The sequence below is a fragment of the Lissotriton vulgaris genome, chromosome 11 (assembly GCF_964263255.1).
Source record: "Lissotriton vulgaris chromosome 11, aLisVul1.2, whole genome shotgun sequence".
In the NCBI taxonomy this organism is placed as follows: domain Eukaryota; kingdom Metazoa; phylum Chordata; class Amphibia; order Caudata; family Salamandridae; genus Lissotriton; species Lissotriton vulgaris.
The window spans coordinates 511,880,329-511,908,282 of NC_141699.1; the positions used below are offsets into that span (position 1 = coordinate 511,880,329).

At 46.4% G+C, this 27,954-nt stretch overlaps 1 protein-coding gene across 1 annotated transcript in view; it reads right to left on the reverse strand.

The window, feature by feature from the left end:
• The window catches only part of ADD2 (adducin 2), a 440,390-nt gene that overhangs the window by 303,274 nt on the left and 109,162 nt on the right, over positions 1–27,954 (reverse strand). The window lies entirely within an intron of this gene.

The window sequence follows — 27,954 nt, forward strand, 5'->3', positions numbered from 1 at the left end:
GATCTAACAGACCATGCTGAAATGGCCCTTGTTGTATCTTCATACATCCAGCCAGCATCTTATACTATAGCAAAAAGGAACTGAAGTCACTCCTTTTAACACATAGAATGGCCAGGAGAGAATCCAGTGAGAACGTTAAACCGTTCGTTCTGAGATATCTTGCTGGACCCATACAACCGGGCACTCAAATTTATCAATCCCTTGTCCCAACCCTACAGGACAGAATTTACCTCACAAGGCTACGGTTAAGCACTGCACAATTTCTGATACCATATCCAAGCCTGGAAGTTTGGAAAGAGAACTTACCCAAATATCCTTGGGATGGTTTATCTGTGCAGTCAACTCACTTTTTACTGTTCTGCAAATTTTACCAGGGTGTCAGGAAGCATTTTTTAAAACCACTTTTTATGGCACATACTTTATTTTATTATTAGCTTTTCATGCAAACTTGACACAGTGGAGTTTTTTTTGTAATTTCTTCATTCATATATTCTGCCATAAAAGGAAGGAAGGCACACAGTTATCTAGAAATTTAAGTCTGTCTAACATGTTTTTACTTTTTCTTATGTCTGGAAGATCTATTCTTTAATTAAGTGCTGTTGTATATTTATATGATGCTTACTTGTGACCAGTAGAATACTAATTTGTTATCAATGAATGTACTGAACCCTCATATTAGGCCTTTTAATTTGAGAATTCTTTATTATGTATTTTGTTAACATAAGTATCTTTTATGGATTTCTAACCCGAATAAAGATTTTTCGACCTCGAATAAAGAATATTGCATGAACAGAACAGATAGAACAACAGTTGAAAAACAAAAGTCCACTGACCAGGCTGTGAAATAATGCAACCTAAAGGGAAAAGGCAATTCTATGCAATTTAAAGTTAGCTTTTCTTATTTAGTAAAATAACTTGTGGTTAAGTTCAAACATAACAAAACCAATATATGATAATATCTGCAAAGTTGTCCGTAATTATTACACAAAAATGTTCAACTTCAATTATGGCCTATTATTAATAAATTTAAAAGTACCTACACGTACACTATTTCAAAAAATCATTAAAATAAAATGTTTCACTAATTCTAAGATCCTAATGATTTGAAGCACATATACTGACAATTTAAGTCCTCTAGCACTTTTCAGGAACTTTTTTCACCATTTCCCAGCTTCTCATCGCGCACTACAACAAACACAATGGAAATTATAAATTTCCTCAATTATTCATAACGATTTTGTGAGACTTTGTTAATAAACATGTTAAATTCAATATATCAATAATATTGCTATTACTACCTATCCAGGCACACTTTTACAGTCCTGGTACTTCAACTTTACTCAGTTTCAGTGCTGTTTTTCAAGACGCGTGCAAGAATGATCAGCTTTTACACTGCATCAGACTCAAATACCAGCTGGTTTCAGTAAAATCACTGGCAGACCTTGGGTATAAAATAAAATGCCCAGGCTTACTTAATTGGTTTGCAAATGGGGTATAGAAGGGTAATTGGGATTGCAGGCTTTGTCTCTTGTTGTGGATGTACAAGCATCTCATCTGCATACTGGTATGTGAATTGGCAGGTGTGTCACATCATGGTGAGCTTGCTGCTCAGAATGGACTAGGTAGAGTGGAGTCCTGATCCCATCTCTACATCCACATTTGGCTCTACCGTCCTTTGTGAGTCTGCCATAAGCAGTGGTGTGCCTGTAGTGAATGCAGGATTCTCTGCTTTAGTAGGGAGGTAGATGTACAAGGCGATGCAGTGCTCGCCATTCGACTATGACCAAGAGCTGTCAAAATCCAGTGACCTCTTGAACTCCATCCTTCCACTCTGGTATCTGTCCAACTCCACCAATGGTCTGTCCTAATCTGTAGTGCACATGGTCTTTGTTTGGAGTCCTCTAGTTATATAGGTAAGTGGATATTTAATGATACATAATTTAGGAAGGAGTGAGAGAGAACGGTGTCTGAGCTTAAGGGCTTGTTGCCTTATCATTGCTTTGACACAACTGCAGTGGTTGCCATTTGTATTTAGGATATCTCCTCTGCTCAATAATTGAGTCATTCAGTGACTTTGCTGATGCAAAAGGCACCCCTATATTCATAACGTTGCCTAATAGTTATTGAATTTTCAGTAGAATTTATATGACAGAAACAATGTTTAACAGCCTGCATCTCAGCGGTACACCTTAGTGTGACACCAGACTAAAATCCTATTGCACATGCCCACATGTTTGGACAGTATTCATTTTAAGATGGGTTCTGCTTTTCTTGGTAACAGTTAGGACCCAACTCTGTAGATGGTGAATGGGCCCCATGCCTATATAGCCATTGAATCACTGTTGTGTCTGGCAACAATCAGTAGTGTGCCCTGGTAACAGCATTGTTGTTCTACCTTTGAGCCCATTCCCATGTTCCTCAGTATACCTGAATTGCATTTGCAGTTATGCATCACTTCTTTTTCACTCCTAACAGTGGACCACCACTTATTGTGTGTTTAACTTTCCACTTGGTCAGCATGGACGTAATGGTGTATCTACATGACTTCATTAACACTCACTCAGTCTATACACATCTCATTCGAAGCAATGAATCACTTCAGTTATGTCTCTGTATGGAAACGGCCCATTCGTTTTGTGGCCTGCACAAGTAATGGGTCCACATTTGCCCTACACTGGTAACCAAAAACACCCTACAGTAGCGCTTGACTCTTTCAGGTTAGTAGAGCAGTGTAAGGTTACTTAAGGGAGGTGGTGTGGGCTAATAATCATCATTCGTTGGCATGCAATAATAACACTCAATAAACAATTCTCTCTTCTGTGCTTTTCTTTAGAAAAGTAAAAGTACATTTAATACACCCACACTACTCAAAGCTATGCAGTAATTTACAAATATACATAAGGTTAATGAACATACCCGTTGATGACATAGCGTAATCACCTCTGACCCCTTAAGGGTCATATAAACACATTGGGTAAGCCTTCAGTTTCAACAAACTACATGTCAAAAGTATCATCAGTTTAGGAGTAAATGCAGCCATCAATAATAACCATGCGTAAATGAGGGGAAACATCCTTTACAACAAAAAATTTTCCACGCAGTACCTTTACAACGCAGGAATTACAACGCAAGTCGTTACAACGACTTGCGCTGGAGGGCGCTGTAGGATAGGGAATAGTTTAATTTACTATCCAAAACCTTCCCTACTGTCCACGGGGACTGGAGTTGGAATAGTAAATAAAACTATTCACTATCCAGAGCCCCCCAACGCAAGTCGTTGTAACAACTTGCGTTGTAAAACCTGCGTTGTAAAGGCATGCGTGGAAAAAGCATGCGTTGTAACGACATACATCCGTAAATGAGCTTATCTCCATCACCATTTGTAAATCACTAAAGCATTTAAAAGTGAGCACTGTCAACATTATTATTTCAATAAAACATTTTAAAAGGTTCCTCCCATGTGTCTGTGTGCTTTGTATAGACTTTCCAGATGAAAATGCAGTAATAAAAACAGCTCCTAGCGGGTATCACATTTTGAGCTCACACTGCATAACCATAGATTTATCCGCTAGAGGGCGCAATACAACATATCTTCTTTTGGACGCCTTCAGGCCACAATAACTACTGTCATAAACTTAACCCCTAGAGGGCATTACACTCCCAGCTGTAAAGTACATGCTTCAGCCTGGGGAGTACTTAAAAATACTTGAAAATTAAAGGGAATTCACAGTTTGGCCCCTCCTTTATGGACTCGGCAGACAGGGTTAGTATTTATGTGCAGCCTCCCCGTATTCTCTCCTGACATTGGTGGTGCCCCTGCCATCCTGGAGGCCACTACATCGCTGAATCTTTTTAGGGACGCAAAGCCCCGCAGAGCATTAAGAGGCGCTCACTCAGGGGGCGTATATATTGATGAGCGTCTCTCCCGCTGGTCCATGGAGGGCAACTGCCATTTTGCTCCTTTTTTGTTTTCTGCCGCACAGCCCTTTTCTCTGTCCTGGCCCTGGGCTGCCAGGTCCAACCCGGGCACAAGAACACTGTACTGGGGTCAGCCCACCCTGGACTGCCCCAGCTGGCTCCCTGTGCAGTCAGCACTGCCATGTGCGGCTGCGGGAGCCGATGGTCTCTTATTTTCAGCTCGATCCTGCCAGCAGGCAGGTGAACACAGTGGTGGCTGTCCGCACCCCCAGACATGTAAACGGGGTCAGGCCTGCCACTTTTTTGGAGGACGCAGCAGTGCTCTCATGACACTATTTCCTCTCATGGGCCCAAAGTTGGAGGTTCCGGGCCCCCGGGGATACAACACTGCTCCCAACCATCCCATGGATGGAGCATTTTTTGGGGCTGCAGCAGTGCTCCACGTGCTCCATGATCAAGCTGGGGGTCAAAGGTCAAAATCCTTCCCCTGTTTATATTTATGGCCCCATTGGGAATTTTGCAGGCTTTTGGACTCATTTTGCTCCAGATAGCAAGCCCTTGCCACCTGTAGCACTTTCCTTAACCCTCCTGGCACCAAAGGTGGCACACTTTGTAGGGGCTAGCTCTGCTGGTTTTCAGCACCAGCCTTTGTTCTTTGTCTCCTCTGGGGCTTCTCTCCTCCTTTGCATAGAAGCCCAGTCTTGCCACTAACATGCCCTTAGTGGTCTAAGGGGAACAGCTTCCCTGGTCTTGGGGAAAGCCCAATGTGTCCTAGGGGCAAATGTAGTCTTGGTTGTTAGTCCAGATGGTTATCAAGGGGTTTCTACTTCCAGTTGTACATGGCTGCTGCCTCCAGTCCCAGTGCCCAGCAGAAAAACACAACCAAGAGAGAGCTCTCCTCTTTGAACAAGACCTTTTAAGTGGGGGCAGAAGGTTTTGGAAGCGACACATCTCTAGCCTATTCCTGGGTGTCACATCACCTCTTTGCCCCGTCCCAACCCTCCTGTACAGCCTGCTGAGACATTCAAAATGGCATCACCCAGGAGTCACAAGCCATATCTGCTCTGTCGGCCTCGTCTCCACCCCTCGCTAACATCATTGCTGGGGCCTTTCTCACCAAATCTTCAAAGGAAACTCCCTCCTGTATTGGCTTCAGAGGCCTGGGCTTTGTCGTTTGTTCAGTGGGCTTGGGCTGGCGCGTCCCGGGTACAGGGGGACAGCTGTTTGAGTAATGCAGATCCTTCATTCCCACCCATTTCCTCCTCAGGAGTTGAGTCAAATACTGTTAATTGCCTTTGTTCCTGATGCTGAAGAGAAATGTAATTAACTTGGCACAGTAGGGTGCCAAAATGCCTGTGGTCTGAATCTGAGCTGAGCCACAGAAATATGACAATCCTGGATAACCTATAATCTATACAGATATCTTTTCGGAAGTTGAAGAATTGATCTTCCCGCACAGTTATATCCCAATGTCACTGGTCTCTGCATGCCAAAGGGAAGTAAAACTGCACTCTAGGGCAGTCTACCCCAAAGGTGTATAACGGAGTGTCACTGCAGACAAGACAGTAAACCACACTACCTTTCTCTAGGTCTCTCTGCGTCACCTCAATTACACTCGCATTGGTCAAGACAAACCTTGTGGAGGTCCCTCATGCACCTTTTCTGAAATCATGTTATCACCTAATTCATACTTCATTCAGTCTGCATGACTTAGGTGTAGCCTCAATTGGCCCCATTTAGCATAACTTTTGTCTGTGATGATGTCATGGCCACACACCATGAACTAACTTATGACAGAGTGCATAAGCTTAATGCTACTCTTCTCCTACGATCTTGCGTTGCACTCCACCACAAACAGCCACACTTCATGCTCTGCAAGCACCCTGCTTCCATGTACTGCATGGATAAAAACATCGTATTTCCCCCCGTTTTCCCTTCATGTTTGTTTCCAATTTGAGTGTGTGATTTTATTTTATTCAAGTAAATAGAACATAAAAAATATTTCGTACACTATGTATTATTTGACTCATTCAATCAATCAATCAGTGACACTTATATAGCGCGCTACCTACCCGTAGGGTCTCAAGGCGCTGGGGGGGGGTGCCGCTACTGCTCGAACAGCCAGGTCTTCAGCTTCTTCCTGAAGGAGAGGTGGTCTTGGGTCAGGCGCAGGTCGGTCGGGAGGGAGTTCCAGGTCTTGGCGGCCAGGTAGGAGAGGACCTTCCTCCCGTAGTCGCTCTTCGGATGCGGGGGACGGCGGCGAGGGCGTGGTTAGCTGATCGGAGGTGGCGTTTGGGAGCGTAGAAGTTGATTCGGCTGTTGAGGTAGCTCGGGCCCTGGTCGTGTAGGGCTTTGTGTGCGTGGGTGAGGAGGCGGAAGGTGATTCTTTTGTTGACGGGGAGCCAGTGGAGGTCTCTCAGATGTCCGGTGATGTGGCTGGTTCGTGGGATGTCGAGGATGAGTCTGGCTGAGGCGTTCTGGATCCGCTGGAGTCTCTTCTGGAGCTTGGCGGTGGTACCGGCGTAGAGGGCGTTGCCGTAGTCCAGTCGGCTGGTGACGAGGGCCTGGGTGACGGTCTTCCTGGTCTCAGAGGGGATCCACCAGAAGATCTTTCGTAGCATGCGTAGGATGTTGAAGCACGCCGAGGAGACGGGGGCGTGCTTCAACATCCTACGCATGCTACGGGGGGAGAAGCAGAACACTGTCTTTGTGGTGACTGTCAAGCACCCACTTCTTGTTGAGTTTACCACTCCCTTCCCACAGACAGCAGAAACACAAAGAAGCTGTGGCACAGGAAGGGAAAGGAGAAGTTTGTTTGCAACACACAACTAAAAAACACAAAATCCACTACTTAGTGAAGCACATAGTTATTTGCACGAGGACAGTGTGATGAATTATGTGTTTTTACTATAGTAGACTACAATATGGCATGAAATCCATTCTCCTTCTGAGCTCTTATGGAGTCCCTGCCTGGATTTCCTCGCTATAGGGCATCTTTGACTTGGCTTGTTAGGCCTGGGAAGGGATCAAGTGCCCACAGCCCAAACAGGTGCATCCTTACCACTGAGACATAGCACACCACAACCATCTTTCCCCCACTTAACCCACAAGCTACCACACAGCACTCAAGTAACCAAACCAATCTCATCAACGTTGTTCTCATTATTACCCTTATCCGCCATACTGAATAGACCTGCTGACTCATGATCATCAACGACTACTCAGTAGCCTTCCGCATGGCCAACTTTATTAATTCCAATAATCTTGATGCTATCATATTTTCAAAAACCCTCTGCATACCACTGATGTGCAGACTCCACAGGACTATTGAATAGAGTATCCAGCATGTCAACAGAGCAAACTGACCAGACGAAGGCATCACAGTCATCCACCAAACATCATGGACCACGCTCACATCAAAGTCTGCTTGGCACTATACAATCACTATCCACTAAGAAAATAACAAAGATACTAAGCAGATTTTCAGGAATTTCCCTGAAGGTGCCCTTTTTTAAGGACATAACAGCCATAGAAGCCTGACTGAACCCCACCCCCAATGTCAAATATTCTTACAAGACCTCAACTGCACATTACAAATGGTAGAAGAAACTTGTGCTCCACTGAAAACTCCACCATTGAAAGACAAACTATTTTCACTGTGGTACATCAAGAAATGAATTGATGGCAAACAAGCATCAGAGAACCACAACAGAAAGCGAGATCCACACGAATGCCAGATAACATATATGAGGAAATGGCTTTTTTGCAGGTTCGCCCACACCTTTTTGCCCTCATTTTCTTTTAGGTACTCGTGTAATGACTCTGTAATACTCTGGGCCCTGCAGTCCAGGCCTTAGTGCATGTGTCCTTACCACTAAAGGTATATGTTTAATTGGCCTAATCATAATTGGCATAAGTTAATCTTACTTATAAGTCACTAGTATATGGTACTAGTGGTACCCGGGCCTGCAAGTTAAGTGCCCCTCATGGACTGCAGTGATGACTGTGCCGCCCTGAGCATGACACAGAAAAGCATGTCTCGCAGCTTGCCACTGCAGGCTGGTACAGCAGTTTTACACTGCTTGCTCAACCTTGCCAATTAAACTAACACCTCTAAACTTACTTTTTATGGTCTGGCTTGACGTGGATGTGGAGGCACAACCTGGAGGACCGGGTCCCGACCCTCAAAAGTTGCCTCCAAGTAAACTGGACTCAGAAGAGTCATTGGAGTGCTGCAAGTTAAAGGGGACCACTGGTTTGGCTGTAACCAGAGACCAGTAGACCATTGAGAACAGGAATTGATCTTCAATAATTACTATTGCCCAGGGGATTAAAATTGTATAGACCCGGCCATGTGAAATAAGTGTTGGTGCTGAGCACCGGAAACCACAGGCACAAATTAAGCACTGACTGTTTCCCATTTACTTCTCACACTCAGAGCATTTGCACTTCCTCTCTGCACCAAACTCATAGAATATTCTTAGCAAATAAAATACCCCTCTTTACTTAACACAAATCACAATCATGGCTAATGTATTAATCCTCTTCATAAAGCAATAGCCAAATTAATATTAAGTGCACAACCCCTCTCTTCTCAACCTTATTCCCCATCATTCCAGCAGCACAACTAATCAATCAATCAGAGCATTTCTAAAGCGCACTACGCACCTGTGAGGGTCTCAAGGCGCTGATGGGGGATGGGGAGGGGTGCTGCTACTGCTCGAATAGCCAGGTCATGAGTAGCCTCCTGAAGGTTAGTAGGTCCTGGGTCTGCCGTCGGAGGATGGGGAGGGTGTTCCAGGTTTTGGCGGCGAGGTGAGATAACAATCTACCGCCGGGGGTCACTCTTCGGATGCGGGGGACGGTGGCGAGGGCGTGGTCGGCGGAGTAGAGCTGGCGGTTCGGGGTGTAGAAGGTGAGTCGTCTGCGTAGGTATGCTGGTCCGGTGTTGTGGAGTGCCTTGTGTGCGTGGGTGAGAAGCTTGAAGGTGATACTCTTGTTGACAGGAAGCCAGTGCAGGTCTCTCAGGTGGGGTGTGATGTGGCTGTGGAGAGGGATGTCGAGGATCAGGAGTGCAGAGGAGTTCTCTATGCGTTGTAGTCGTTTCAAGAGTTTGGCCGAGGCTCTTGCGTAGAGGGCGTTTCCGTAGTCCAGCCTGCTGCTGACGAGGGCCTGGGTGACCGTTCTTCTGGTTTCGGTGGGGATCCACCTGTAGATCTTGCGAAGCAGGAGGACCAGATGGCGTTGACTTGCTTGGTCATGGAGAGTGTTGAGTCGAGGATGAACCCCAGGTTGAATGAGTGGTCGGTGGGTGTCGGTGCTGCTCCCAGTGCGGTCGGCCACCAGGATTCGTCCCAGACCGAGGGGGTGGAACCGAGGATGAGGACTCCCGTCTTGTCCGAGTTCCGCTTCAGACGGCTGTTCTTCATCCACTCGGTGACAGCTTTAATTCGTTCGTGGAGGTTGGATTAGGCAGTGAGGGGGTTCTTGGTGAGGGAGAGGATCAGTTGGGTGTCGTCAGCGTAGGAGATGATGTTGAGGTAGTACAGTCGGGCGACGTGAGCGAGCGGTGCCATGTAGACGTTGAACAATGTCGGGCTGAGGGATGATCCTTGGGGAACGCCGCAGATTATCTCGGTGGCTTCGGATCGGAAAGGGGGGAGGCAGACACTCTGGGTTCTGCCGGTGAGGAAGGAGGTGGTCCATTCCAGAGCCTTGTCTTGGATCCCTGCGTCGTGGAGGCGTGTGCGCAAGGTGCAGTGGCAGACAGTGTTGAAGGCGGCTGATAGGTCCAGGAGGATGAGGGACGCGGTTTCGCCGTTGTCCATCAGGGCCCTGATGTCGTCGATGGTGGCAAGGAGGGCAGTTTCGGTGCTGTGGTTGCTGCGGAACCCGGACTGGGACGGGTCCAGGATGCTGTTCTCTTCGAGGTAGCGGGTCAGTTGTCTGTTGACAGTTTTTTCGAAGACCTTCACCGGGAACAGGAGCAGGGAGATGGGTCGGAATTTCTTGAGGTCGTTTGGGTCAGCCTTGGGTTTTTTGAGTAAGGTGTTGATCTCAGCGTGCTTTCAGCTCTCGCGGAAGGTCGCGGTCTCGAAGGATATATTGATGGTCTTGCGGAGATGGGGTGCCATGGTGGCGCTAGCTTTGTTGAAGATGTGGTGTGGGCATGGGTCTGACGGAGAGCCGGAGTGGATGGTGTTCATGATTTTGATGGTGTCATCGTCGTTTATGTTGCTCCAGGTGAGCAGGGGATCGATATGGGTGGTGGCCGTGAGGTCAGAAGACTCGGCAGCTGTCAGGGCGGTCAGGTTGTTGAAGCTGTTGTGGATGTCAGCGATCTTGCAATGGAAGAAGGTGGCCAGGACATCGCACAGGTCTTGCGATGGTGGGATGTCATTGGTGTTGGAGCTGGGGTTGGAGAGTTCCTTCACAATGTTCAAGAGCTCTTTGCTGTTGTGCGCGTTGTTGTCTAGGCGGTCTTTGAATGAGGCCCTTTTGGCAGATCTGATGAGGTGATGGTGTCTACGGAAGACGTTCTTGTGGACTGCGTAGCTGTCCGGTGTCTGTTTGCGGTGCCATTTCTTCTCTAGTTTTCGGGTAGGTTTGCTTGGAGGCCTGGAGGTCCGCGATGAACCAGCTGGCTTTCTTGTTGGTGTCTGTTGGAGGGTTTCTTGAATGGGTGAGAGTGCTGGCGCAGTCGTGTAACCACTTTGTGAGGTTGTGGGCGTCGGTGAGGTCGGCGTCGGTGAGGTCGGCGGGTGGGCTTCGGCGAGGGTGATGTTTAGCTGGTCTTCTGTGACTTTGCTCCAGCAGCGGGGGGATCTGTTGAATGCGTTGGTGCGTGGTGGGTTTCCGGAAGGTGAAGTGGATGCAGCGGGTGTCGGACCAGTGGAGTTTGGTGGTGTGGCTGAAGGAGACGTGGGAGCTTGCGGAGAAGATGGGGTCAAGCCTGGGGCAGGCAGAGTGGGTGGGTGTTGTGATGAGCTGTCTGAGTCCGAGGTTGGCGAGGTTGTCAATCAGGGTGGTGGAATTGTTGCCGTCGTTGTTTTCGAGGTGGAAGTTCAGGTCCCCGAGGAGGATGTAGTCTGTGGAGGCAAGGGCTCGCGTGCTGACGAAGTAGGCGATGGAGTCGGTGAGCTGTGGCCGTAGTCCGTGGTCCAGGGTTCCTCTGAGGGTGGTGTTGGGATCAGTGTGGATCTGGAAGTGCAGATGTTCCGCGGTGCTGAGGGTGTCGTCTGTGCTGGTCGAGACTCTGAGGGTGTTCCTGTGGACGATGGCGATTCCTCCTCCTGTTCCGTAAGGGCGGTTCCCGCGGGTGATCTTATAGCCGTCAGGGATGGCTATGGCGATGTTTGGTGCCGAGGAAGGGTTCATCCAGGCCTCCGTCAGTAAGGCGACGTCCGGGGAGGTAGAGTCGAGTAGTTCTCAGAGTGCGATGGAGTGTTTGCTGGCGGAGCTGGTGTTGAGTAAAATGCATCTGAGGTGGTTGCGTTCTTTCTCGGTGGGTGGTTTGGTGGCTCGGAGGCTGGTGTGCTGTGTATCGATTTAGATTCCGTATGAATTTCCCGATTCATGCCCTTATGTAGGTACAATTCACGTTGCCCTTTTTTAGGCATAGAAATCCAGCCCTTATTTAGGCATAGTCCATGCTACCCAAATACAGGCATGGCTACTTGCATCCGTTCATCTATATCACAACGAGTTCCTAGAAAACCAAACTCTTAAACCTTTAGGGCTTCCCCTTGCTTGAATATTGATTTCTCCTAGGAACTTATTTATTATGCATGAACATCTATTCCTTAGGGGTTCATTCATGACATTCTTATTCCCGACTTTTACGTCAATACTGGCATTCCTAAACACCTTTAAGGTATAAATATACCTTCACTTGCTATGGCAAGGCACGTTGCGGTTCTGCTACCTACTGGCACGACGCGGCTCACCACAGCAAGTCCCGAAGGAAGTCAAGTCCCCAACTGACGCACTGAGTAGACGCTGTCAACTTCCTCACCGAGAATCCAGCTCCAGTGTTTCTGACTCCCCTTGCGGGGTGTTGGAGATCAAGTCCCGGGAAAGAGATGCCAACCTCTCTCATTCTAAGGTATGGAGCTGATTAGAACCTAGAGAAACTTGGCAATTCTTGGCACAACTAAACTAAACTAAATTATAGCTAAAACAGCACCTACTTCTTCCCTCGTACTAGACTTAGGTTAGGTACACTGAGGTAGGATTATTTTAGAAGCACCAGTTGAGTGTTTTAGCCTTTATAATTTATGTATGTATTTATATATATCTCATAGCTACAGACCATGCTATTACAGTATTATTTTATATCATTGTTTACGCTGTACGTATAATACTTCGCATTCTGTCTTACGATTGTAGCATTTCATATTTCTTGCATGGGAAAATAAGACTGTTCAATAAACCCTTTTTATTGACACGCCTGTCTCCCTATTTCTGTGCAACAACTCTGTAGAAACTAAGCATGCACGATTGACTGAGTGAAACGGTTATCTATTGTTTCCACTACTCTGACGATATTGTTCCGGCTCTGAGGGAAACAAAGCTGCCATGTTTATGCAGTTGTCTGAAACTAATCCCTTCTTGCTCATTCGAGTAAGTTTCTAGTGACCTCTGAGTTAGCTGGCACACACAAGTTATTAAGTTTAATGCACTCGATAGAGACATACTGACCTCAGTCCTATGTCAAAACTATAGTATATATTATTCCAATGCGCAGAGCCTATCAGGGATATAGGAACTAGACTACATAGCACTGAACGGTTTGGTAAGGCACTAATCGAACACTAGATACTGAAGTAACTCAGTCGTGCTTTTCTCAGAGACCCCGTTACTCATAATACTCCAACAGACGTCTGGAGTGGGTAAGGGATAATATCCGCCATAGCTGAGTAGGAAGGAAAATCCTATGTATTAGCTTTTTGGTTTGTTCAACGTTGAAGCATACAGTGTTCCAAAATATTGTACACCTTATCCTTGTTCCCTTGAAACTTGCTCTGCAACGTTCATGAAACAAATGCCAACAAAGCCAACAACACCGAAGCCGGTGGAGCTGCGACTGACTCACTCGAAGCAGCTTTTAACTTAACAGGTTTTACTGAAACCGATGAGAATGCTATAATCATTCCTCCAAATTTAAGGAGAGCCATCACTCTAAAACTTATAAAACATGGCCTAACATCAAGAGGTGTTAGAGCAGTTTTTGTGATAGAGGCACATGAATATCACCAGAGTTATTCTACTTATGGATAGTATTCCCAGAATCAAATCCAGTAACACATTTGTTTCACTTCTACAAAGAAGATGATCCACCAGAGGAAGACATTCCCTTCAAGAATAATGAAATTCCACTCACACACCAGGAGCATGAGCTCTGGTTTAAAGGTGCCCTAAAAAATTTAAATCACATTACCAGGCTCAGTCCGCCAGGTAGACCAGGTAGACACCAGACCCTGACATTGAAGCAATGTCGGACGATGAATTACTTAGTATATATATAAAGATTAGTAGAATTATACAGTTCTACCACAACTGTCCAAAAGTCCTGAAAAGGTCTTTTCTAAAAACACTCCTACCTCTTCTAAAAAGAAGTGGGAGAATAATAAACAAACTTCCCAAGAGAAGCGTTCTCATTCATGAGGTAAGTCTCCTCAAAAGGAGCCCTCTGAAAGGAGGTATAACCTCAGGAATAGGGATAATTTGAGAAAACCTGACCGGTATCAAGATACTGATACATGTTTCTCACGTACATTTTAATTGACTAGGATTATGTTTGGCTTCATTGAAATGTACTGCAATTGTAGATATACTAAGTAATTCATCCTCCGACATTGCTTCAATGTCAGTGTCTGGTGTTTAGCCGGCTAAAATCGGTCATGTTGCTCCTGATCTACCTGGCGGACCGAGCCTGGTAATGTGATTTAAATGTTTTAGGGTGCCTTTAAACCATGCTAATTGTATTCACAAGAAGTATGGACATGTAATTTGCATTTTGTACCTTTATATGTATGTTTTTATATTTACACAGGCCAACTAGCTGCACACTTTCCACTATATTCACACACCCATCTCCATTCTGGTTTACGTTTTTTGCGTTTACACATTTTGTTATTCGTGAAAGCATTTCCGTGCACTTTGTGCACGATAGTCTATCTTCCACTTCGGTACACAGTTGTTTTCCATTTCCGTGCACCACGTGATCGGAACTCCGATAGACATAGGAACACATCGCGTGAATTCAGACACACCCAGAAGACGCGAGAGGAACGACGCGCTTACTTGTGTATTATACCCCCCCCGTAAGATGTAGAAACCGCATGTCGGTTAATAGTTGCAATTGTACATACACTGCGCAAAATTGTTCAGTAATTTATTATACTTTTTTTATTATATGGGATGTTATCCTTCTCATCGGATCTTTAGATTTGAACCTTGTTACCTCGCCCAACAGGTCAGTTCCAACTTTTTCACCATTGCTTTAGGCTACGGTTGATGGACACTCGGTATCACATAGGATACGCTTGCCTTACATGATCAACCTCAATACTTGTAAATTTTGCACTATTAGGTTTCCTATTCTAACATGCCCTTTTTACACCGGGTGTAATATTAGTATTTATTGTTTGAAGTGTGACTAATGCTTGTTTATGACGATTCAAATATGTAATAGTGATTATTTCATTATATGCTTATAGATGACACAAAGTCTCCCGATGAAGGGCGATACGCCCGAAATGCATTGGGCTCAAATTTGAATGAAAACATGTGATGTTATCAATTCAACAAATGAAAAGACTATGAATGAAATAGCTAAAATTCAGAAATAAATGAGATACCTTGAAGAAAACGCGTGTAAATAATTATTTCACAACTTAAATTGGAGTGGGGGCATGGTGATGTGCTTTGGAGTCCAGAACACACATATCATTGCTCAGACAATGTTGGACAGCGCAACAGAAGTAACAATAGCTCGCCAGAAACTGAAGGGAATTCTAGAGACAATGTACTGGAATGAAGACATTGAAGTTGAAACTGCAGACACCAGGGTTAGTTCTCCACATAGGTTATATGAAATAACACTCCAGATGGAGGGAGACATACCAAGAAAAGTGAAAGCACTCTTTTGGGAGCGTCTTTCCAAGGCATATGATATACTTCTAGCAGAACAAGCCTGGCCACCAGAATTTGTCAGGGAGTGCCCACATGGTGAAGACATCATTATGCCAGCCTTCTCTAACCATATTCCAATACATTTAAAATATACCTATGCCAGGAAATGGGCATTTGTCCAAGCTCCAGCATTATATAAAAATCATGCAGGATGGGATGAGGACTCCCCTCACCACAAAATCCAATTAAAAAAATCAACCAACTGTACAAAGGCAGTATCCAGTTAAGCAATAAGCTAAAAAACAGGTCAGGGAGATCTTAGATCAACTTGAATAACAAGGAGTGATAGAAACATGCACATCATCAATGAACAATCCTTTGTTTCCTGTTTCCAAACCAGAAAGTACATATCATCTAGTTTTGGATTACAGACACTTAAACTCTTGTTGCAAAACATTTGCAGTGCAAAATGCACACAGTACAGCATTAATGAATAACATTGTGCGTAAAAAATATAAAAACCACATTAGATATTTCTAATGTTTTTTTTGTCAAAACATTGCACCTGAAAGTAGGTATTTGACCGCTTTCTCAGTAATGGGGACACACTGTCACTTCTTTCATCTTCCTCAAGGATTCAAGAATAGTCTGGGGGTATTCTCAGCAAGGGTAACAGAGTTACTGCAAACTTATGATGACGAGGCATTGTCATATGTAGATGATATCTATCTGACTGACGATGACCTGAATAGGCACTTGAACAGGGTGAACACCATTATACTGGGCTTCGCCTCTGAAGGGTATAAGTTAAATTTAAAAAAATCAAGAATTGCCCATCTCAAAATCCTTTTTCATTTTTTTTAACTTATTTATTTTGATCATAATCTAAGCACATATTGGTCAAATAATACAAATAGGCAATCAATGTTGACATCATCGGCATTTTGGCAGTATTCGTAATAGTAGTGCACACAGTATAGTAGCGTACAGTATTCCCCTCAGAAACTTCATGTCTCCCCATCACTGTCATCCTCCGACTCTCTGTCCTCCTGTGTCTTTGGTGGCTCACAAATGTACCCCCTGAACTTGTTCCAGGCCCCCCATACTTTGCTCCACTTCTGAGGACAGCCTCGATTAAGAAATGCTGCTTTCTCTGCCATCATGGCCGTGTCTAGATATCCACACCATGCAGTGAGTGTTGGCAACTCTCCTGCACCCCACTTTTGCGCTATATTGCGCTTCCCTACCATTATTCCCAGTGCAGCCCATGTCTGCGCCAGGCGTGTTAGATCGTTCGGCTCCCACAAATTCAGTAAGCATCGTCTAGGCTCAGGTGTCAACGAAACCTCCACCGTCTGTGATATGGTCCTCATTACTTTCATTCAATGCTCTGCAATCTTCGGACACTCCCACACAGTGTGAAAAAACGTTCCCTCCTCCCCACATCGCCTAAGACATTACAGGTGCAATGCAGTCCCTATTTTGTGTAAGGTGTGCCTCGTATAATAATTTCTATGCAGAATTTTCATTTGCACTAGTTTAAGTCTTGAGGGTATGCCCACCTCCCGCAGGGAGGCTGTCGCCTCCTGCCATTCAGAGTCCTCAAAGTCCCCCACATCTTGAGACCATTTTCCTCTAAGTGACATATTTAGGTCAGGCAAATTATTTACAAATTTTCTGTATGTGAGGAAAGTCGCCTGCTTGTTCATGTGCTCTGTCAGTAGTCTGTCCTCCAGGGGGGTTGCCTCTAGAACTTCAGAGTTGGATGATAAGGCCGCCTGCAGCGCAATGTTTTATCTGCATATACTTAAAGAGTTCGGTAGGTGCTAGCTTCTATTGTGTTTGGAGACACTCAAATGTCTTTACCTTCCCTTTGTACCACATGTTGCCCACAATGAAGACACCGATATCGTTCCATTTATTGAATCCCTTGTAATTTCGCAGGCCGCCTAGTCGTTGTGTGTCCCAAAGAGGGGTAAGCTGGGTTATTGTTCCCTTCTATCCTAACTTAGCGTGTGCTTCATGCCATATGTGAACCGTTAGCCTTGTGGGACCAACGACCACTGGCGTACGTTTTCTGTTGTAGAGTGTCGACATCATGCCTTCAACCCCCAGCCCGCTCCTATCTGCCTCATAAGCCGGATCTGTCTGCGGGGCATGTATCCACTGGTTGACCTCCTTTAGCTGGGCCGCCCAATAATATAACTGGATGTCGAGGAGTGCAATGCCGCCATCGTACCATCCTCTAGCTAATTTACGCTGAGCTATGCGCGCAGGTCTGTTCCCCCATAGCGGTCTGGAAACTTGAGCTTGAGCTGCTTTTTTTTAATTAGTCTGCTGGCACTGGGTATGGTGTATTTTCTAACATGTAAAGGAAACAAGGCAGTGTCATCATTTTAAAAAGTGCCGCCTTTCCCAACAATGTCAATGGAATGGTCCCCCAGTGTGCTGCATCTCTTTTAAGGCGTTCCAGGGGGGTGGAGGGGGGGGGGGGGGGGCGCTAGGTTCCGTTTCGCAAATTCGCCCGGTTCTGCTGTGAAATAGATACCGAGATACTTAAAGGCCTCTTCAGAGATCTACAGCGGGCAGTCCTGCAGGAGTTGGAGCGGCGGACCATGCATCACAAATAGTATTGACTTTGACCAGTTTATAGTGTACCCTGAAGCTCGCCCATAAAGTTTGCATATGTTCAGGAGTATCAGAATGGACCACCTAGGGGAGGCCAGGTAGAGTAAAACATCATCTGCCTATAGCAAGATGCGGTTCTCCCATTCTTCTGTCCACTTAATACCTCATTGGCTCCCATCTGATCCAGGTCGCCAGCGGTTCCCACACTAGAGCAAAAAGCAGCGGTGACAGCGGGCAACCTTGACGGGTGCCCCGGGTCAATGGGAAGTCGTGGGATATATGACCATTCGTCGTCACATGCGCCATTGGGTTTGTGAACAGGAGATGCACCCAAGCGCAAAACTTTGGGCCGAAGCCCAGGTGCTGCAGCACAGCGGATAAAAAGGGCCATTCCACCATAACAAACGCCATACGGACATCTAACGACAGGAGGACTGTTGGTTCCTGGGGAAAGGGCTTGTAGGCTAGCACTCCATGCAAACGTCTCAGGTTTAAAGCTGTATTTCTATTGGGCATGAACCCAGACTGATCCGGGTGAATAAGGGTAGTGAGCTGTGGGGTCAGTCTGATCGCAAAGAGTTTCGCTAGAATTTTGGCCTTAGCGTTTCTTAAGGATATGGGGCGATAGGAGGCACATTCCTCCGGCGGCTTTCCCAGTTTCGGGATCGCCACCACTGTGGCCAAATGTTGGTCCAATGGGAGCTCACCTATCTGCAGGCTATCACGAAACATATCCAGCATATAAGGTGCCCCTATATCCGCAGTTTTTTTATAAGATTGTAGCAAGCCAATCGCCACTTGCAGCTTGTCGGTTGTGAGGTCCGCCTCCAGTTCGAGGGCCGCCTCTGGTGCAAGTTTAGGCATTGCAATATCTTTAGTATAGGTCAGCGCTTCCTCCACATTCATCTCTGACAGAGATGTGTAGTCTTGCTGGAAGTGCAGCACTAACATATGTACTATCGCGAGCGGATCAGTTGTTACTGTCGCATCGCAGCTGTGCTATCCACTTTTTGTCTTGTTCTTTTTTGTCAAGCTACGCCAGTAGCTTCCCAGCTTTATCGCCGGTCTTATATATCTTGTGACATGTGGCTGTTAGTTTAAGTTTGGTTCTTTCCTTAAGGTATTCCCTGTGTAATTGTTGTTTAAGGCGCAAGCATTAAGCCGTGGCCTCTGTCAGATTGTGCGAGTGTTGGGCATCAGCCACCTGCAAGTCTGTCTCTATAGTGATGAGCTCATGCTGCTGTTCCCTCTTATGACCTGTAATAGATGTGATGACCTGACCCCTTAGAACTGCCTTATAGACCTCCCATAGGATGGTCGGAGATTGGACTGACAAAATGTTTTCCTGGAAGTAGTATTGTGTTGTAGAGACTATGGCTTTCCTAATCTTGGGAACTTTCAGGTGGCCAGGGAAGCTTGGGAAAATATGTTGTCGCCCCCTCTGGTGATATGTGTACGTCAACAGTATTGGGGAGTGGTCGGAAAAACCTCTGGGTTTGATCTCAATCTTGTCCACGTATTTCAGACAGTCCGGGGATGCGATAAAGTATTCTATTCTAGATAAACTGTTATGTACCCCCGAGTGAAAAGTGAACTGGCTCTCCGTGGGGTGGCGATGCCTCCATATGTCTGTAAGCCCTAGCGTACCCATAAAGCCCCCCAGATGTGATGTCCCCAGTGTCCGCTCCCTGGCGGGGTACCTATCCAGGGTCCCATCTATCGTCTCATTGATGTCCCCTCCAATCAGCAGTTCCCCCTCTGGGAGATCAAGGAGAAAGTCACTGAGGGCTGCAAGGGTGATTGCAAGCAGCGCTGGAGGAACATAAACTGTCACTGCCCAATAATTGCCGCAAAGCGGCCACCTGTGTCCGTCTTTGTCTTGTGTATAATGAGTGGCGTTTGCATCCGTACTAGTATACCCACCTCTCTAGACCCTGAGGAGAACTCTGAGTGGGCAACCATTTTAAATCCCCATCTGTCCAATGCCTTACATGAGGTACTAGTGAGGTGCATCTCTTGCAGCAGGACCACTGCTGGGAAACTTCTTTTGCGGCCCTGCAGGACCAGACCCCTTTTAATTTTGTCCCCGAGACCGCGTACATTCCATGTAATCAATGTCAGGGAAGCCATCCGTGTAATTGGGGACTGCCCTCGTTCAGGTGACTGTGCGTTTGACATTGCAATCAATATGAGTGTATCTAACTGGTATGACGGATTTTGAGGAGCGTCGCCCTCGCCGCTTCATGTCTAGAAAAGTGTCATCAGCATGTGCCTGTGTGGTGCATTCTAACCAAAAAAAACATAACCAAAACAACATGCCCCTACCCACCTCCCCCCTCCCTGCCAGACGGATTCAGAACTACCTGCCACCCCAACAATGCAGGGCACTCAATATCCCTTCCCATAACAGTATTTGCGTTTCGAGGGTGAGGGGTCAAGGGAAAGCTGTAGTCCACCCCCTCCTTGAAGATGAATATATAATTGAGTCTTGCCGCAGTAGTACATGTTACCCGTAAACCTGGGTCGGCCGCCCCAGCCATGGTGGGCTGCCGTAGTGCTCAGTCATCCCCTGGCCGCGTGTCCCAGTTTCTGTTGCTGGCAGCTCCTGCACGGTCTCTGTAAAGACAGCGAGGTCCGTTTGCGTCACGTTCCCAATGTCACTCTTCAGCTTCCGACCTGTGTGCACTTTCCTAATCCTGCTTCTGTCCAAGGTCCACGGGGTCTTCCTCTGTCTTTCGCTGTTGCTGGCGTCTTCCCGAATGTCTGGATCCCATCACCTGCCGCCATCCCTCCAGCCAATCATGGGCCTACTAGGGTGCGTTGAAGAACCAGGTTTTCCCGTCCGCCACTACTCTTAACTTCGCCAGGAACAGCATAGAATAAGCAAATTCTCTGCGACGCAGTTCTTTTTTTACTTCAAAGAAGCTCCTGCGGCGTTTCGAACCGTCGCAGTGTAGTGTGGGAAAAAGGAGACCACTGAGTTGTGAATGCGAATCGGTGGGGCCACTCTCGTAGATTGAAGTATTGCATCCCTGTCACGGAAATTAAAAATCCGGGCCAGGACCAGCCTGGGAGGCGTCCCTGGCTTGGGTTTACCCCCCGGCACTCTATGCGCTCTTTCCACTGAGAAGAAAGTCGATACCCCCATTGGCTGGAGTCTGGTTTTTATGAGTTCTTCGACGTAGAGATCCATGGCGGGCCCCCTTCACTTTCCGGAATACCCGTAAGTCGGATAATATTGTGGCGAGAGCACCCCTCCTGGTCATCCAGCTTCGCCGCCAGAAATTTGTTTTCTGCCTCCAAGTGTCTGACTTTTTTAATCAATGTGGCCGTGTCCCTGGATGGAGTTTTCGTCACTTGTTCCACCTCCGTGACCCCCTCTGTCATTTTCTGAAAATCTGCCCTTAGGAAGGACACATCTGTAGAAATGGTGCCGACCGTCGACTGCACACTCGTGAGGGCCGCCATAATGTTATCTAGCGTCACTTTACTCACCCCCTCCCCTCCCGGGGCCTTGTCCTGCGTGTCCTAGTGCTGGGAAGTACTTAGCGTAGGCATACTTGTTCAATTTGCCCTGGGTGGTCGTGCGTGGGCCTCTGCCTCCCTTACCTATCCGGTGAAATGTGCGCTGGCCGGTAGTCGCCGCAGCCAGCCACAGGGTTACCTCCACGCGCGGCCTGTCTGTTTTCCCACCGCACAATTAGCTGGGAGGTACTGCGCCGAGGTCAGCTGGTCACCCGTCAAACAGATACCCCGGCACCGCAGGGGGGACCCCACAGGGTCAAATCGACTTCTGCGACTTTGTGACTATTGTGGGGTAGTACTCCTGTCCAGGAGATGTCTTTGTAGGTGGTTGGTGCTGCCACGGGCCCCGAGCCCGAATGTAAGTGGTATCCTCTGGGTTTGCTGCCTCCTGCGTCGGACAGTGCAGGCCGAGTAGCGCTGCAGGGCTCTGGGGCCCACTATCGAATCAATTTGCACAGTATAGTGACATAGGGCGGCAATTATACGTGGGGCCCATGGCTGATGGAGGGCCCAGCTTCTGTTGGGTTGTCAAGGCCCGAGACTGTGTCCCGCTGGTGCTGTATTGTGTGCACGTCCTTCTCGTTCCCTTTCACCTCCCCCGCCTGCAGTTCGGACTCAAAGCCGGGTCCTGCTCACCTCCCGCTGGGCGCCGACGTCTCCTAAGCCCCAGCAGTAGCCGGCCGTCCGACCGCTCCTCTTGCCAGGCACCTCGGAGCGGCCGAGCCGACGATCCTGTGCGGGCCCGCCTCGCGAGCGTCCCTATGCTGCCCGGTGCCTGCTACTGATTGTCAGAGGGAGGGGGGGAGACAACCTCCACTCCTTGCGGTCTGCGCCCGACAGGGGGGCTCAGCCCCGACACCGGACTGCCTGCTCCAAGCCCCGCGCCAGTCGCCAATCAGTTCCCGCCAGGGCCCGACTTCAGGACAGCCCCCAGCTACAGCTGCAGGAATAGGCCGCGCCGTTTCTCGCGATCCCTCCGGCGTTCCGGTGGGCACACACGCTTGAGGAGATCATCGCTGAAATCACCACAGGCTCCACGTTCTGATAGTCGCCTTCACGATTAGTGCCCGAATTAGTAGTCGGATTTATTGGGGAATCTACTCTTCCCACGGAGCTCCTCTAGGCTGGAGCCATTTTAACCTGCAGCAAGCCACGCCCCCTCCCCCCCCCTCCCCCCAACGTCCTTTTTCCAGGATATGAACTACCAAGTGAAGGCAAAAGCCTGGCAGCCACGTTTTTAGAGAAGTGAGCGCTGCTCCAAACTCCAAAAACGCTGAAGAATTTACAATTGCTTCTAAGTTTTCCTGAATTTTGGAAGAACTTACATTCTAAACTAAGCAGAAAGGGTTAAACCTCCCGACGAATTAATCAAACCTGATTTTAAAACAGTAAATTTAACACAAAAACACACAGAAATGTTGTGTTCATTACTAACAGACATGTTAGAAACCAAACATTTACAAACACATGTAAACGTACGCAACTTAGTATTCCGAATCATTCAGGGTCAATGCAGATTCACCGACTTAACTTTTTACGAAGGTGAAAAAGTACCAATCGCATACAAATCACATTTGTACACACAAGTAAAAATGAAATTCACTTCTACAGAAAAAATTCTGACAGCAGTTCAAACTGCTGTAGCAAAAAAGAGAGCCCTAGCACAGGGGAAACACATAATGGTCGTTACTCCTGTACCTGCCTTAGAGGCAGTGACAAAAGCGAGCAATCTAAATGCAAAAACTTTACATCCGAGATGGATACAATGAGTTAATTCTCTTGCTGCAACTGATGTTGAATACGTTTTTGATCCTTATTTGAAAACACAAGCATTCCTACAATACGAACAAGAATGTCCTCTGCCTACTGAAATTCTCCTCTAGACCAATATGAATGTATCATTTATGCTAACGGATCTGCACAACCCGCTACAAGGGAGTAAGCAAGCTTATAGTGCAGCATGCACGATCATTAAAGGTCGTATGAGCGATGGCAAATCCACACCTATGGTCACAAAAATGCAATCTCTAGGAGATTGTATAGCTCAGCGAGCTGAACTACAAGCATTCATCATGGCACTTGAAAATACGGATCGCAAATTCCCCACACTCATAGTGTGCGATTCTTTCTACTGTGTACATCATACAATGAATATTAGCAGAATTGGCTTCAAAATGGTTTCAAAGATGCAAAAGGTGGAACAATTAAGCATAAAACGCTTCAGGAACAAGTAGTTCAGTTGCGAAAGGGACTACAAAACACTCACGTGATACACACGCTGAGTCATCAACGTGATGGCGTTCACGTTGAAGGGAATTCATTGGCTGATGAAGCCACAAAGGTGGCTGTGCAATCGGCTTCCGTAGCTGCAATCACTCGTTCAAAAACGAAAGTGACAGTGAAATAATACTGGCTGTCAATGCTACAAGCAAAGGCAGCTGTGCAGCATTACCTAAAGGGTTTCCACTCAAAAACTCATATATAACAGATACAAATAATGTTCCGTTTACTCGATGTCTTGGAGTGGGGATTAGGGTAATTCCAAACATGGAACATAGGTTAGGACTAATACTAGCAGCACATGTAGATCTCGGCCAAAGAGACCTATGATCTACAAGTCGCAAGGACTTCTGCCGAGATACATACCCTTTTGAATACAAACTGTCTGATACATTTCTCAGAAATGTTAGGTCGTATCTTAAAGATGTCTGATACGGGCTATTGTGGGTATTATGCTGGCCAAACGGGATAGAGCACAGAGATGGGGGGCGATATAAGCACCGACCCTGACGCAGTGGTGTAGAAACATGGACATGCTCCTGGTGATTGAGCGAGCAGTGTATAAGCAGTGTATAAGCAAAGGGCCAATCCTCGCAAGTGGAATAAGGTCTGGTTACCCTAGAACAGCTACAGGGGGATCTGTGTGAACCGCTCCCAGAGGACGACGTCGACAGTTCAGGGGATGAGGAAGAGGCAGAATAGATAACCAAATAGTGGGCATTGGTGGGGGCGGGGTGGGTTAACGGGGACGAGAAGCAGATTAGGTACCTCCCCTGAGAGGCATGGAAGATCTGGGGACAAATGTAAAACAACTGGATTGAATTGCTGGTACGATGGATAGAATCTTAAGTGCAAAGACTTCTGCTGATTATTCAACCTATAGAGTCACAAGTTGAGTTTTTGATTTAAAAAAAATATTAAAAAGTAAGACGAACTCAGATTTAATTAATCCTATTTTGTATATTGCCATAATGTTGATAATTGCTGCCGGACCGTAAGTTGTCGGCTGAATAGCTGTGTATTATTATTCTCTAAAGTCAACAAATTGTGTAATAGCCGGCCTGCGGGTTGTAGGCAAAAGGATGTTTATACTGAAAAGATGTCAATAAAGTCTTGCGTTTAAAAAAAGAAAAAAAAAGATGTCTGATACGAGTGGTATTATACATCTATTTAAGAACGTATGTTCAGAACTGTTAGCACCTTTTCAAGCAGTCCTCAGAATAATTCCAAACTTCGTGTACTCTGTGTTTGGCGGACTGCCCCTCCTTTTGGGACTCGTTGAAGGAATACTTTTTTTGCTCCTACTGATACGATATGGCAAGCCAAATCACCAACGCCACTCCAAGCACCATAGAGAGAGCTCTATTGGAGATGAAGTGTCTTGAGCGCATCGTACAAATTCTGGGTTTACCTTGTCTGCGAGAATTAAATACCACATGGTTTCTGTCATTCAGACCAATCTGGCAAGATTGCATCTTACCTGCTATATGCTTCCTGCTTTGCGGTCAAGAATGCATGCTTGACATCTGTCAAATACTCCAATCAGTCACGCCTACGGATATCGATACTCTGCTGGACCCTGTAACGGCCCATGCTCTGTGTTGTGCCCAGCGGCTACCAATTCTGATGACGGCATTCATTAAGATCTCACAGACGCAACATGCTGATGCTGAGGTACGAGAGGAAATAACAGGCATGCAGGTAACATCCGATAAGAACATTGCTGATGCAACCAATGCTGAAGACAATGCTTCTTATTTATGTGCGGTTAATCTTTTAAACGAGGTAGTCCAACTTTCACCTACAATGGTAGACAATTTTTTGTCTACAGAGATAGAAGATTTCATGTTTTCTCCCAGCCCTAACACTGAATTTTGATTTTGGCACACAGTCTTCTGAGAGACTCTTGAGTTTGACCTTCATTTTTCAAAACAAGGTATTAACTTTGGAACTTTTTCCTATGATTAATTGCTTTTCTCCAAATTTTTATTTTTTCATTTTTTGGCACAAGTAATCTGCTTATAGTAGAACTATTCATAGAGAACAAGAATTCTTTGAATACTTCCAGAGACAATATATGACCTTATCCACAAACAAACAGGTTTAAGTAATCTGTAATGAAATGGTTTTGGCACCTTTTTCTTCTGTGTTTACAAGCCATTTCATAAATGTATATGTTCATGATTCATTCAATTTGCGTTTCAAATGTTGAACATATGCTTAGAATGAAACATTGCTTTAATGTGTACAGCACCAATGCACTTCTATGCTTACAACCAGTTCTAATGCATTTTACAATGTATTTTTGGACACATTTTTTGCACTTCGTGTGTAGATATATTTTAGATATGTGTTACATGTTTTGGATTTAGTAACGTCATACATACGAAAGTGGAGTGAGTGTTGTGTATCGATTTAGATTCCGTATGAATTTCCCGATTCATGCCCTTATATAGGTACAATTCACATTGCCCTTATTTAGGCATAGAAATCCAGCCCTTATCCAGGCATAGTCCATGCTACCCAAATACAGGCATGGCTACTTACATCCGTTCATGTACGTCACAACGAGTTTCTGGAAAACCAGACTCTTAAGCCTTTAGGACTTCCCCTTGCTTGAATATTGATTTCTCCAAGAACTCATTTATTATACATGAACATCTATTACTTAGGGGTTCATTCATGACGTTCTTATGCCCGACTTTTACGTCAATACAGGCACTCCTAAACACCTTCAAGGTATAAATATACCTCCACTTGCTATGGCCAGGCACGGTGCGGTTTGGCTACCTACTTGCACGACGTGGCTTGCCACAGAGGGTCCCAAAGGAAGTCAAGTCCCCAACTGACGCACTGACAAGACACTGTCATCCTCCTCACCGAGAATCCAGCTCCAGTGTTTCTGACTCCCCTTGCGGGGTGTTGGAGATCGAGTCCCGGGAAAGAGATGCCAACCTCTCTCATTCTAAGGTATGGAGCTGATTAGAACCTAGATAAACTTGGCAATTCTTGGCACAACTAAACTAAACTAAACTATAGCTAATACAGCACCTACTTCTTCCCTCGTACTAGACTTAGGTTAGGTACACTGGGGTAGGACTATTTTAGAAGTACTAATTGAGTATTTTAGCCTGTGTTATTTATGTATGTATTTATATATGTCATAGCTACAAACCATGCTAATACAGTATTATTTTATATTAATGTTTACGCTTTACGTATTATACTTCGCATCCTGTCTTACGATTGTAGCAGTTCAGATCTCTTGCATGAGAAATAAGACTGTTCAATAAACCCTTTTTATTGAAACGCCCGTCTCCCTATTTCTGTGCAACAACTCTGTAGAAACGAAGCATGCATGATTGACTGAGTGAACCGGTTATCTATTGTTTCCACGACTCTGAAGATATTGTTCCGACTCTGAAACAAAGTTCTCATGTTTATGTAGTTGTCAGAAACTAATCCCTTCTTGTTCATTCGAGAAAGTTTCTAGTGACCTCTGAGTTAGCAGGCACACACAAGTAATTAAGTTTATTGTACTCGATAGAGACATACTAACCTCAGTCCTACGTCAAATCTATAGTGTATATTATTCCAATGCGCAGAGCCTTTCAGGGATATAGGAATGTACAGGTGTAGCTGCAGCTTCGGTAGGAGAAGGGTCCTTGTGTGCGCTCGGGGCGGCCAGGAAGCAGGTGTTTTATCGTCTGGTGTTGAGTATGTCGAGGGTGCTGGCATCGTAGCAGTGGTGGGCGTCATGGCGTTCGCAGGGGCCAGGGGGTCTGGCGCTGGGCGCGGTCCAGGTGAAGACGGGTGCAGACGGGCTTGCCTTAGGCACGCCAGAGGCGCGAGGCAGCACAGCTGCCACCATATGATGGGAGGTGGGACAGAGGAGCAGCAGGGAGGCGGGAGTGGAAGAACGAATGGGCAAGCAGGGGGGCGGGCCATAGGGGACGCAGCAGTGCGAAAAAAATGGGTGAGAAAACGGGGGCAAGCAAGGAGAAAAGGGCACCAGCGGGGCAAGGTGGGGGGCACAGAAATCAAGCAGACACAGAGACCAGTGGGGGTAACAGTCAATCAATCAATCCATCAATCAGTGATTTATATAGCGTGCTACTCACCCCGTAGGGTCTCAAGGCACTGGGGAGGAACAGGAAACAGCAATCACCAGTAACAGGTACAAAATAGCACAACTCAATCAACGAATGACAAGTACAAATAACACAGTTCAGACGAAGGGCCTACAGCGGTGGCAGAGAGCAGGGGGACACGTGCACACAGGTGGTGCTGTGCGGCGTGGGGGGAGCGACCTACCTGCAACAGGGTCAAGGGTCGCTCTCCTCACCGCGCAGCGGCCACCATATATGGGGAGGTGGGAGGGAGGATCAGCTGGGAGGCGGGTGCGGGAGAACGAATGGGCAAGCAGGGGGCGGGCCGCAGGGGACATAGCAGCGGGAAAAAACTGGT